The sequence below is a fragment of the Pezoporus occidentalis genome, unplaced genomic scaffold (assembly GCF_034315485.1).
Source record: "Pezoporus occidentalis ecotype Australia unplaced genomic scaffold, CSIRO_AGI_Poc_V1 ctg169, whole genome shotgun sequence".
NCBI classification, from domain to species: Eukaryota; Metazoa; Chordata; class Aves; order Psittaciformes; family Psittacidae; genus Pezoporus; species Pezoporus occidentalis.
The window spans coordinates 814,128-828,436 of record NW_026913521.1 but is presented as its reverse complement, the minus strand read 5'-3'; the positions used below and the strand labels follow the sequence as shown (position 1 = coordinate 828,436).

Below are 14,309 nucleotides of genomic sequence, written 5' to 3'. Positions count from 1 at the left end.
AGAGTACATGCCCTCAACAAATGACTCTCAGAGGCTCTTGTCTAATGGTTTATTTTGTGCGAGGCAGGTACACGATGATATCCCTCACTGTTTGTTGTGAAATTGTGATCATCATTTCTTTTCAATGCAGGGGTTTATAATGTATTGTTTTCCATTGTGTGTAAGTAAACAAGTCACTCTTCTGAGTGCACATTTATTTATGAGCCTATTCCCAGTCTATGGCATTGTTTTTACCTGGAGTTATCACAGAGGCCCAGGGAACATGCATCTCATTGTTACTACTTATTATTTTACATTGCGCAAATTGTATTAACACCTCCCATTACAGAGGTACTCTGAGTAGATTTGATAGCAAAGAGGAGGGGGAGGCAGCAGAGCAACGGGGTTGCAAGATGACTGCCCATTAAATAAACTAAGGTGCATGTTCAGTAAAAAGACGCGTGTCTAAACTCTTGTAAAACATTTAGTAAATGTGTTTGTAGAGAAAATTAACATTCCAAACATGTAGAATGGATTTGCTCCTTTTCTGAGTGCATTAGGTCACGGTGTTTTTATTGTAGCACTGAGACAGGGAATATGTTAGTCTGTTGTGTGAATGTGTCTGGGTTTGATTTGTAGAAACAAGGAAGAAATGGCTGGATAAATTGTTGACACTGGCAGCTTTACTGACAGGCTGCTCTTATGGTTTGGTCTTCTAGAAGATCATAGAATGATGGAATGGTTTGGGTTGGAAGAGACCCTAAACCTCATCTAGTTCCAACCCCCCTGGGTTGCACAGGTAGGGATACCTTCCACTAGACCAGGTTGCTCCAAGCCCTGTCCAGCCTGTTTTCTAGTCAGGGTACCTGGCATATTGCTTTTGGAAATATGATTCTGTTTGTAGAAGTTCATCAAAAACATTATGTCCCTGTGAAACATTTAATTTCAATGCAAATATGATTTTCCTGCTAAAATTCCTAATCGGTTTTCAAGGAATGCTGTTCTTAAGCAATGGAAGCCCTGTTAGTGGGATCAGGGTCAGAGAAGCTGCATGGCTTCTATAGCCAGCAGAAGAAACAAACCTGTGTCTTCTTCCAGATACGTTTATAAGCTAAATGAACTTCTCGGGGGGTTCTATGTGTATCTTTCTGAAGTGGAAATAATATTCCAAAGCCACTTGTGAACTCTGGCTGTACTGTGGCACGTAGATTGTGAACATTATTATTTGTGACACTATTAAATAGGTTTAACACTTTAGTAATTTCATTTTTAAAGCAAATTCATATTGCTTGTATTGTGACCAATAATGTACTTACAACTTTAATTTCGTATCCTAATTAATGCTAGAAATAGTCTGTGATCATGCATGCATAACGAGCGCTATGCAAAGCAGAAGGTAATACGGGCATATGGAATAGAAAACACTTCAAAATGTGTACAGATTTGACAGCATGAATGCAAAGTCTCCCTGGAACATGAAAACCAGGGAAGATTAAATTGGTAAAGGAAGATGAAGAATGAAAGCCAAAAATGTTGAAATGAATATTAGCCAATGAGGTTTTTGAATTGGTATGTTGATATCTTGGATTAGTAGTGCTGTGTGTATGTGGAAGAAAGGCGCTGGCTGTAAGGAGTTACAGCACCTGTAAAGAAAGTGACTAACATGGTGTAGTGTGAGGTGTTCCTACCCATGGCAGGGGGGTTGGAAGTAGATGATCTTAAGGTCCTTTCCAGCCCTAACTATTCTGTGATCCTGTGGTCAGTCTGATCTTTGATCTGAAGAAGAAACATGTGTGAAACAGATCATTAAAGGTACATGCAGGTATGGATACCACTTGTTGTCATTCAGCAAGGTGGTGAGAGTGATGGCGCTTGTCGTTTTGCATTAGGACATTGTGAAACTTAAACAGTTTAATCAAAATCAAATAAACCCCAAGTAAAGTGGAGTATCCAATTTCTGTGTAAGTGGATTATATATTAATTATTGAGTACAACCTTGCTACATGACTCAGCATGCATATTGCCACTTTCAGCTGAGGGCAAAAGCAAAACAAAACCTGTGGATAATTCCCAGGGCAGTCATCCACTGAGGGCAGTATTAGATATGCAGAGCTTGTTAGTCCTTGAAGGATATCGGTGTCAAGCTTGCTTCAGCCTGTAGGAAAGGGTTTTCAGAAGGCTGTAATCTGTCCTGTTCTGGTCTGAAACACGGGAATGACAGAAAGAGAAAGGTATAGCCCTGAGCTAAGCAGAGGATGAGTTATGGGGCCTTGTGTAGAATCATAGAATCAACTAGGTTGAAAAATATTGCCGATTAAAGTCAATGTTGAATTGTGGCGAAAAGTAAATGGAGTTTGAGAGACACTTGGAAAAGACACTAAACTGTCCTTCAATTAATAACTATATTTGATACATGTTGCATAAGATCTGAGGATGTTGAACATGTATCAAAAACGCTCTGAAAGCCCGGATCGCAATGAATTCTCCAGTAGAGCTCTGAGTAAAGGTAAAGACATTCTGTTTCTTGACAGCCTAACCCACAGTTCATTGAGTCCCAAGCAGCGTGAAGTCTTACATCCACCCGTGGCCCCTGATTACAAGCATAACATACAGAAGTCGGAAAACAGCTTCAAAAAGAAGCCTTCTGGCTTGTCTCTGTGGGTCTGCCGTGTTTGGGTTTGCTTTTCAATACGTTTGGAGGTTGGTCAGGCATTGAAAGTGAAGGCATGAGAGGGCCTGGGTTTCATGAGGGTTAACAGACCTTTAGGACATATTGGGCTTCTAAGATACACACCCAGTGCACATTACTGGGATGGTTCATTCCTTAAATACACTTTGCACAGGAAGATGTATTAGCTGGTAGATATGGTCACTCTGTGGTAAGACCCAAATACTGATGAGTGTTTCTCCCTAACAGCCAAGTCCCTGGCTCGGTTAAACGCTGGTGTTCTCTGAGCCTGCCCTCTAAAATCATGTTTCTTAATGTGAAAGTCCAGGTCTCGGCACGAGGTCCAGTCCAACCATGCTTGAAAACAGTGATCATGTCTTTCAAGCGGATGTGTTTCCACTGATTTCAAGAGGATTAGATCATCTCTGAGGTGACAGGCTCCATGAAATGATGACCAACAGGCAGAATAATAGGAATAACGTCACGTCTGATATTAGTATGAGATGTCATAGATTAGTTCTAATTTAAAATGTCTTAAAATCATTTTAACTGTATGCTGCACTAATGGAAATCTTGGCTTTTTTTTTTTTCATTATTTAACCATATGTCCAAGCTTTCATGTAAATAACACAGAATTCTGGCTAGGAAAATTGGGAAGTCTGGAAGTCGGGAATTTGGCAACAGAAGTAGGAACAAAACTCAGTTTGCTTTTTGAGGCTAATACATCACTCCCTGTTTAAAAGTCACTATTACTGTTTTGGAGGAGTTCAGTATTAACTCCATCACTGGAACTTCCTGATTTAACCAGAAAGGTGTGAGAACGGATCTCTCACTGAGTTGTCACAAGCTTCTTAGATGTAAATGCTGTTTTTCAATAAACAAGTGAGAAATCCTTAATGTTCTTCCCAATTTCTGTCTGGCCAACAATAGATTTGATGGCAATCTCTTAAATGGATCCTGTGGTCTTCAGACGTGTTCTTTTGTGCCCGTTCTCCTGCCATACACTGCAGCACAGATGGTCCGATCTCTTCCTAAAGCCAGTCAGGGGGATGAAGTGACATGCTTTTGATCTCACCAGTGTTGGCAGGACATGGAAAGATCGAGTGTTCATTAAATTAAGGCCATCATAAAACCCTTACTCCCTTTTTTTTTTTAAGGAAAAGGGGAGCAGGGGTGTTAAGAGGTTGGTACTGAAACCATAAGGATTTCTAGTATATAAGTCAAGAGTTTAAGAAGTGGCTTCCTTCTCTTTTTATTACTACAAGGAGCTGACTGAAGTATGTACCCCAATGAACTCAGTGTGTGTCCTTGTTACTTTCTAACATGACACGGCGAGATTCTGGTGCCACTTTAGAAGTCTGAAAAGCCCTGTTGAGATTTTTCTGTTATTAACTTCCATGCAACACTGTTGGCCCTGTGTTGGAAACTTTTCCCAGCACGTACTGATCTTTCTGAGTTTAGTTGAAGTATTTTATGGAAAAAATTGGAAGTGTCCTGCAGTAAATGATTTAAATGGCAGGTTTGCAGAAGGTGGGTACGCGTAAGCTGTTGTGACAGCTCAGATGCTCCTGCTTCAATTGGTTTTGCAGCGCTAATCGGCTGGAACAGCAATTCAGGGCCTTGCTGCTGGACCTTCTCGTTAAGCTGTGAAATATTAAGATGCATGTCACTTGAATGGATTTGTTAGTAAATTAGGCAGTCTCGAGATCTCCTCATAACACCAGCGGATACAGAGCGTTTTGCAGACTGATGTCTCTTTCTGATGCAGTCTTTGTGAAAGCAGCAAACAAGATTGATGAAAGTTTCCCAAACCTCGCCAGCCAGCGTTTTTGAGGAATCAAGGATGATAAAGGCAATTATCATTTAACAAAGATAAATCTTCCCCTTGGGCATTGGCAATGCTTAAGAAAAAGAAGTGAAAAAATAAGTCGGGGACTGAAAATTAAACTTCTGGCTTGACTGCTTTGCAATTAGTTTAAAATAGGAATGTGTCACGTTCTGCCCAGCTTCTACTTGCAACTGTTCTGTTACAGCAAACATTGACGTAAGGATAAATAAGTTGTGTTTGTCTCATTTGGCGTCTGTTTTGTTCTTCCATTGAATGCATCAAAGCATAAATGTCACAGAAGGGGAGTCTCATTTCACACTTGCAAGGTACTGGTTTTGCACGGAAATTTTGTTGGTTTTCCAATCTAAAGAAAGGTTCTTACGATAGCACAGGATGCTCAGGTCACTTTCAGTGTCTGTAAAAACGAGCTGTCCTTTTTGTCTTATGGAAAGGAAGTGGGGGAAAAAAACGCCATGTTACCTGTCAGTGTATTTAGTAGAATATCACTTTAGCATCCTTCTCTCAGGTTTGTTAAGGAGTTTCTGAGCAGACATCATCTTTTCTGGAAGAGAGCATTTCACTAATGCAGTTTTTTTGTATTAACCATCAAGGTTTGTTCGAGTCAGCGGATGTTGAGGATAAGTTTGGAGCTTCCTGCTGCATGAATTTTTCATAGCTAGCTCCAGCTTTCAGGTACAGGCAGGAAAAAAAAGGAACCGGAATGGGCTGGCACCCCCAGGGTGCAGGTATTCCTATTATGAGGGCAAATTCACACAGGCTCTGTAAACTTGTCAAACTGTTCTTAGTTCATGCCAAGGGAATTCGCTTCACTTAGCCTCCCTGGGTCAGTGCTGCTGAGCTGAAATTAGTGCTTCAATGATGCTGCTTTTTCTTTGGTGGGGTAGGAAGGACTGTGGAATGAAATGAAATGAAATTGTATTTCTGTGCCACAATTGGGACAGTAGTGGTAGGGACTGTAGTGACAGGACAAGGGGTAAAGGGTTAAAACTTAAACAGGGGAAGTTTAGATTGGCTATAAGGAGGAAGTTCTTTCCTGTGAGGCTGGTGAGGCACTGGAATGGGTTGCCCAAGGAAGCTGTGAATTCTCCATCCCTGGCGATGCTCAAGGCCAGGTTGGACAGAGCCTTGGGTGCCATGGTTTAGTGTGAGGTGTCCCTGCCCATGGCAGGGGGGTTGGAACTGAATGATCTTAAGGTCCTTTCCAACCCAAACCATTCTTTGATTCTATAATTGTGATTGCCTGCGGTTCTGTCCAAGTAAGGGTGAAGTCAAAGGCAGCACAGCTCAGCCCTCTGTGGACTGGCTTTAAATCACTCTTCCAAGTAAGAACATTTCTTTCCCATTTTCTAGGCAGGTTTTGCTTTCCCTTTGTCAAGAAGAATTTCCAGAAAGGATACCCTAGTGCTGTGTCATGTGTGGCTCAAGAGCAAAGGTGTGACTCTCACTTTGATGGTCACTTACTCTTTTGCAATCCATAATGTTAATTTAAAGGAGTCTGTGGAAGTGTTTGGGATTTGAAATTGAACCTTAAGAATAAATTCTGTGTAAACACCATCCTTAATATCCTGACAAAATGCTGACTTAATGCTTTTTGTACAGTCCTAGCTCCGATCTGCTCTAATACTAAAGGGCATAAATATTGAAATGGGGATCTTTGTTTTTTCTTATTGTGAGAACAGATTGAGTACAACTTCACTGTGCTTTTGAGATAGGTAAATATGTCTTTGTTTAAGTCAAATGCATTTTAGTAACAATCACAGCTATAACAAAAAGGACTAAACTGAGTTAGTGCTGAAGATTTGGTTTTGATATGTTGGAACAACTGTTAGTTTAAGCTTTATCCAGAGCTAGGGATTCCTGTGGAGGCTGATATTCTTAATGGTTTACCTTGTTATCTGCTGCAAAAAGGATACTGTATTGCAGTGTTGAATCATTTTTACACGCATTATAAAGGACTAACAGAGGTGTTCAGGATTTATCAGCATTCTTAGACTCGAGCTTCCATTGTTGGGCCTTTTGCCTTTTTTCTTAAAGCTCCAGCCAAGATCTTCTTCAGAATTCTCTACCTGTCTTGGCCTTAGAGGAAAACTTTCCTCACTTTAACCACAGTGATACAGAAGGATTGCTCAACTACAGGAGTAATAAAGAGGAGCCAAGAAACCTCTGCGGTACCATGAGCTTTTCTTTGGCTTTGCCAAAGCATTCTATCAGTGATCTTCCTGATACATAGGAATATTGGTTGGTCTCCAATTTCTTCTTCCCCTGAGCTATTTTTGGTTATTACTGCCACACATGGTGCACTCTTGCATCTGCTACAGCCCCTATCCCAGGCAAGTAGTGTGTCCTCTGCTAGCAGGTTTTTACAATGGAAAGATACTAAAATAAACTTTCTATGAGATTTTTTTCATTCTTACTATTACAGCAAACTTAAAACCTCCAAAATCAGCATAAAGCATATTTAAATATCTGGCACTTTTCATTGTGTCGCATCGATAAATTTAATACAGCTTTAAGTATGTGGTGTATGGAAAAAATAGTTCCTTTCCTCCCAACAGCAACACCGCAACGCGATTGTTACGGGGACTCATCGCTAGCTGGTTGAAGTTCAGGAAGTGCACCCGAGTTGAGGGTACATTCCTTTGGCATATGTGCATACATTGTGCATACAGCTCTGAAAAAAATGGCAAATGCTTATGTTTCTATGATCTAAACAGTTACTTTAACACAGCTTCATGCTACACTTGTCTGTTTATGTAAGGTTTGGGGTTGTGTGCCTGGAAGAGATCTGGAATACATGCACACGTACTCTCAAAATGCTGGGTTGTCTCCTAAACCCTTTATTTATATCTGACACATGCAATTAATCTCTTCCTATCTCTAATCACTTTTGCTATTACATTCATCGCAGTGATTTGTATCCTATCTCTGTCACTGCTCTGTAATTGATATGTGAAGATAAGAGATTCTTAGAGGACACAAAGAAGGAAAAGAGAAAATTGAATTTACTTTTCAATCGCTTTATAAAATGTGACATACATCAATTATACATGCCAGCCAGGAAATGCCATCTTGAGCAAACTGCGGTGATTTGTTGGAAGACCAACATAAGAGAAATGCCAGGAAACTTTTCTGGTCGGCAAAGTATTGCTCAGTCTCGCTGCTTCACCTGCAGGGTTTTAAACAATACTTCAGATGCCACAAAGAAAGTATCATTTTTGATCAGTGTTTTTCTTCAGTCTTGTACTAATACGCTAGAATGGAGTAAGGTGAAAGGGAACTGCTGAAATAAACATTGTTTTGATCAGATGTAAAAACATGATGTTGGTTACTCAACATTGAATCTTCTTTCATGGGCAAAAATGGTGAACCTGAAGGTCCAATTCCAACTTCACTGCATTCTGCCACGAAAATGTTGCTGTAGAGATAAATCACATCGTAGCAATGATAGAAGAAATAAACCTCAGCAGACTGAAATCAAGCACCATCCTATGTTGGCCACTTGCTGGGACTGCAGGACTGGCAAACAGTCTCTTTCTCTGGAAGTGTTTATTTCTTTGTCCTGTGATTGATGGATTGGCTTCGTGAGTGACGATTTGGGAAGGGCTTTAACCACGCTTACTACAAGCACGATGACCAAGGGCAAGTGGGATATCCAAATCTGATTGGAAAAAAGGCTGCTTAGGCAATCGGGAAGTGTCTGACCACGACTGCCAACTCCTGATCCAATTTGAGCTACCCATGTGCTGGTCCACCCACATGCAGCGTTGAATCTGCAGCTTCCCATGCGCCTTGTCACCTACTGTTTAGACCCTCGCCCGTCCATACAGATGAGTGACAGTGAGCGCTTCCAGCCTGCGCAGTGGGTTGCGCAGAACTGGCCCCACCCTTTAAACCTGAGGTTTAACCGCCATGGCCTAGTTAGCTAGGACGGTGACAGCAAAGTCTACAGGTCGTAGGTTTTGTAAGAGTGTCCTTCTCTGATGGAAGACCATACAAGGCTAGATGAGCTCCATCTGCCTGGGTTTCAAGGGAGTTTTCCTTCTCCTGTAAGAAGGCCTGACTTCACTAACGAAGATTCGGAAAGACCTTTAACCATGCATTCTGAACAAGACTGTCATCTCCTGGGTCAAACACAAGCGACCAATGACGCAGTAGCACAACAAGCATCTAGGCGGGCTCTTAGAGGCGTTCAGTCATAAGCCTGCAGATGGTAGCCTTGCGCCCATGGCTCCTCAGCCAAGCGCACACACCAGGGGTCTGAACCTGCGGTTCCACTCGTACTGAGTAGGATTACTATTGCAACAACACATCATCAGTAGGGTAAAACTAACCTGTCTCACGACGGTCTAAACCCAGCTCACGTTCCTTATTAGTGGGTGAACAATCCAACGCTTGGTGAATTCTGCTTCACAATGATAGGAAGAGCCGACATCGAAGGATCCTTCTTTATCCTGTATACCCAAGGTAAATCACACTTTCTAAAAACTTGCAGAGGAGACACAAGCACAGTGATCTGTAGGCATTTGGGAAGTGCTTTGTCTTTCCATTTGTGTGAGTATCATGATTCTGAAGCTTTAGAAGAAAGAGCTACTAGAGACTCGCGTACCAGTTTACCTCTTTTGAACGTCACCTTTTGAGCTCTTGAGCCCTGTTCTGCTGTGCCATACTGCTGGAGTATTCTAAGGAGCTGACTTGAAATCCTTTCCTTTGTTTCCTATCTTTACCCAGTTGGATGTATTTTTAGTGATAGAAGCAGGACTCACTATTCAGGTTAGAAAATGGGTAATTTAGGAGCTGTTTGATCGTGTTCCTTAAATCATCATTGTATCAGGCAAGCTTGAACTGCCTTATAAACAATAAACATAAGGAATAATAAATATGCTCAAAACAGATGTTTAATAGAATAACTCAGTTACTGCAAAAACCTAAACCTATCCTTAAGATTGTATTACACATGCTATATGTCTATGTGGCAGAACTGCCTCCCCAGCATATTTACAAAAGCCAATTTTCATCTCAAGCTTGCACAAAGACATTATTGCTTCAGGGTTATCATTTCTAAAGCTCTTCATATTAAAGATGTTTTTAATTTCTTCTCAATGTACGTCACAGAACAGGAAAATGGAATGCGGATGGAAACCCCTCATGTGTCTATCTCATCATTCTGGCAGATAGATTTGCCTAATGCTGAAAGTGCAGACAGTAGCCCTGTGTATGAACAGTGATTGCAGCCACCACTTAACTACTGGGGAGTCAGGACATGCAAGATTCAAGGTCATCTGGAAAGCTTTACATATTATCCTTTCCATAGATACACAATGGTAAGGTATTAGATTTGGTTGTTCAGTAGGCAAGATGAAAGTTATCCATGCACTGCCCAACTGGGTTTGGGTTGTTTTTTAAATCAGATAACCAGTTTTTGCCCAAATTTGAACAAAAAATTAGAATTGGAAATCTTTTTAGGGTTTAGGAAGGACTTGCAGAGAATTTAGAAGTAATACAGAATAATTGGAACTTCCTACCCTGTTTGTAGTAGGAAGAGAAAGTTGAGCTTGACTGCAACTTGGGTCGCTTCACCTGATGTATGTAAAAGCTGCATCGATTTCTTGTCCACTTGGTTGTACCGTGGGAGCTGTAAATTGCCAATCCAGGGCATTCGTTATCCCTTGGTTTTGTACTGCTCCGTTTCACATATTGTCATTTGCCTCCGGGGACCGGTTCAACATCAGAGTAATCCAAGTTCTGATTCCCCCACACTCCCCTACAGACTGTGCTGTCAGGTGGTAGAAATGTTGATTTCTTTTCATGTGCAAACTGTTGTCTCCACTTTTAAGCCCCTTAAAAACAATCCGTAATCCCAAACTGTGCCTTTTTATGGTGGATAAATCAGTTTAGCTAAGGAATGTGGGAACAAAGCTGCAACTCATATGATCTGGGAGAATATTGCTGTTGAACAGTGTATTTTTAAAGGGCTGCAAGCTTCGTGAGATAAAAATGAAGGAATAGCACAGCCAGGAAGGTGAACACAATGTCCTGGTCTCTAAGGCCCTGTTTCTGCAGGCTTGCTATTACATTTGTCCAGCTACGTTTGCTAATAAATACGTTTGCAGACTGAGAATGGGAAACTTACTGCTGTTGTACTGCCGTGAACAGTGCATTGCATGAAGAAGGAAAGGGAAGTTGTGTTTGGTGGTTCTCTTTACTCCCCACTTATTATGCACTGAGGAGGGATAAAACGAAAAGCTTGCTTATTTACTCCACGTTGGCTCTATTTCAGTCCATTCTGCAAAGCCACATGCTCAGAAACCTGGCTTAGTAAAGACAGTGAAGGCTTAAGAAGCTGATGATGTTGTATCTTCTATAAAAGGTGGGAAAGAAACTGCTCTCCCAGTGCTGCCTTCAGCTATCCTTGTGGATCTTTCAGATCTCTGTGAGTGATACTGTCATAGCTATTAAAGAAAGTAATTGGTAGCGAGTGATTAAAATTGCAGATGGCCTTTTCAAGGTGATTATGAATGTTAAATCAAGTCTGTAAAAGCTATCTAAAAAGGCCCATGAAATTGAAAAGGGAATATGCTGAGGATAATTGCATAAGGGAGGATCTGGCAGGCATGCTATGCTCAATCAACCCCCCCACCAATCAATCAATCAACACCAAAAACTGGAAGAAGCAAAATAAGTCAAGTGGACTTATTGTATAAAATGTGGTGGAACTAAACTGCTGCCTTTTTAGGCTGTAAATTGCATTGTGCAGAAAACTTACTGCATCTCACTCTTTTATATAGAGCATTATCCCAGGTCCATTGCTGTCGTCGTTGAGCAGTGACAGGTCTGCAAAGTTCCCTGTGCAGTGTGATGCTGTGTCATTAACAGTGATCTTTTCCTGTTCTTTTCCAATTGTAAGTGATTATGACAAATGTTCCTTTCCACATAGCCCTGGAACAAGGCCAAGAAATACTGCGGAGTGACTTAATTTCATTTGGTGATCTTTATGTCACAAAGCAAAGGTTATGTGGGAATCTTTATAGCTGAAAAATGTGAGGTTCATTTTGTTCCATAATTTAAAGTGGGAACTTCAGATGCAAACAAAGATAAAGGTAGAGAAAACTCAAAAATGAATGTCTTCATTTTAAGCCTTGCTTACTTACGTGTGTATTTTAATGCAAGTGCAAAGAGCTTTCACATGTGTCTACACAGCTTGTGAACTTAGAGCCTGAGGGTTTCTTCTTGTGCATATTGTGATTAGAGACTCATCACTTCTGGATTAATTTCATGCTTTCATATAAAATCATTTTGTATGGTTGCTTATATTTCAACATGTTATTATTGTACTGATCTTAAGCTTCATGCTGACCTATCTGATCTGCTCTTAAACTGTACAGCACTGTGGGATTTATTGTGAAGATTCATATAAGCATGTTTTGCAGTTATTGTTTAGTAACTTTGGTGTGACGGGTTCATTTGCTTACTCATTTGAGGATCTCTTTCCCCTTCAGATAATATTTCTGCTGAGCTGAATTTTGTGGTCATTGTAATGTTAGCAGTTACACTGCACATTGATTTCTTCATCTAAATTAAGATTCTTTTACTTGTGGATGTTCCCTTGGTAAATTTAATAGTGAATTCAGTTTACACCAGTATCGTAACACTTATCTCTGACCACAGTGGTTTAGGAACTGGTCTATAGCTTCCTTGAGAAAAACGTTTGTACCATGCAAGTGTTTTAAAAGGTATCATAGAATGATTAGGCTTGGAAAGGACCATTTATTATTGGTTCATTGCTAATCAGTGCAACAGGCGTGGTTTTAAGGGAGAGATGATCTAAACAAATGTTCAAAGGTAAAGCGCTTCCCTTTAACTGTGAAAAGATGAGTTCCACCTTGTAATGCAAATAGAAAATACTCAAGAAGCTATAAGGAACTAAAAAAAAGGATCATTTTTTTTTCTACTGAAAGAAGCAGTGATTTAGAATATGACAATATTATGTTTTTCCACCCTCAAAATGTGAATTTTAACTCTTCAAGTGTCTTGTACCAACTATAAGCACAGTAAATGTGGCAGGCTGTTTAAAATTGAAAGCATCTTGATAGACTTGGATTGTCAGTTGCCACTTTGCTTTTTAGAAAGGATATTGATTACTGTTTAATAGATGATCAATATGGCATGTTGCAACTGTGAGGGAACCCTTGAAAACTGGTACAATTGGCTGTGTCATCAGCAAGCACAAAGACTTGCATTAGATGTGACGAGGAGAGGAAGACTGCCTTCGACTCAATTGTACCTGACAGATGTGGTATGTTCATCAATGAAGAAGGCAATATGCACTTCATAGGCTAATGAGGAGAAATGTTACGGAATCGGGCAGACCTTTTTGGACTGCAGAGTAGTGACTGCTCAATTCCTATCTTGAGTATGATGCAGAGTTTATTTTGCAGATGGGATGGTTATGTATTTTGGTTGGAGCTTGTAGTGTCGATACCATGCCAGTTTCAGTGCCACGGGAACAGTTAGCTGGGCTACTTGATGAGGACTTTTTCCATGGTTTAAAGATGGAAAGAGCAATGTAATTTGATAATTTCTCAGGTAAGTCTTCTTTACCAGATTGTTAGAAATGTCTTCAAAGGGTGTTTGTAATGGAAGAAGTGACGGACCTCTGACTAGCGTGGCAGCACGAGATGCTGTAGCGTATGTGCTCACAAAGGAGAGGGATGAAATAACAGCTTATCTAGTGTTTATGGCTGGCAGATGCAGGTAGATAGTGTTTGTCTTCATTAATTCTTTACATACCAGAGGAGGTGTTTTTAATTTTGTCAAAATATTTCCGCATTGTGAAACATAAAACATACAAGTTCTGGGTTTACTGTGAATAACGACCAAGCTGTTTTCCTGTCAGCCTTTGCAAGCACTGTTTCTTTAAGGCAACTTCTTTTCAGAGCTGTATTTTGCTACTTTTAAAGCAATAAGGTTCTTTCCTAGAAAAGGAGACTGTGTTTAAAGTAGAGGTTTATGAAGTCAGCTGACAGCACTTTATTGCAATGGTCTTTAAAAGACTGGGGTTTAATGAGTCGATTATCCTGGTTTAGTTTTGTGTGAATCAGGTACTTGAGCTTCTCTTTGTAATGCCACAAGCAACCTTGATGACTTCTCGGTATTTACACATGCTTCATGCCACAGTATCCCAGTGGAACGGAAAGTGCAAATCTCATTTGTGTGTTAGTGCTGAAGATACTGGGTTTGTTATACTTCAACTGGGTGGCATTGTTAAAATACAAATCAGAAATGTATATGGTTTACCTTATGTGATATTAGCGAGGTAAAAGTTTGTCAGTCATATCTTTTATTAACCATTTTCATAAGTAAATTTAACGTTTGTGGTGCAGCGTAAGCTGTGGGACTTACAGGAAGGTTTGTGAAGGAGTGCAAGCAGCAAACCTGCCTGTGCTGGTGACCCTTTGGACACCAGAAGAAGTGGTGGCTGGAAAAACATTGGCCTATAATTAACTGGCTCTGAAATATAGCTCATTTTAGCATCCCGTTATGTTTTTCTGACATAGGTATTAAAAAACAGGATGGGGGGGAATACAGTTATTATAGACTGCGTGTTGTAAGGAATAGGACACTTTATAAAACCAGCTTTTGAAATAGGGCAGAAGCCCCCTTTTTCTTTAAGGGTTCAGTGGTATGGTTTATATGGTCTCCAGATCCTTAACCACAGTGGGTTTGTGGTTAGCATGAGGTAAAGGTGAGCTGAATTGAGCAATCAATTCAAAAGGCAGAGAGGCTTGCATCACAGTTGTCTTATACTCATTCTAT

The 14,309-nt window shown here is 40.5% G+C and overlaps 1 protein-coding gene across 1 annotated transcript in view; it reads left to right on the top strand.

Annotated features, from left to right (window-relative positions):
- SDK1 (sidekick cell adhesion molecule 1) overlaps positions 1 to 14,309 on the top strand; it is a 422,287-nt gene that overhangs the window by 204,256 nt on the left and 203,722 nt on the right. The window lies entirely within an intron of this gene.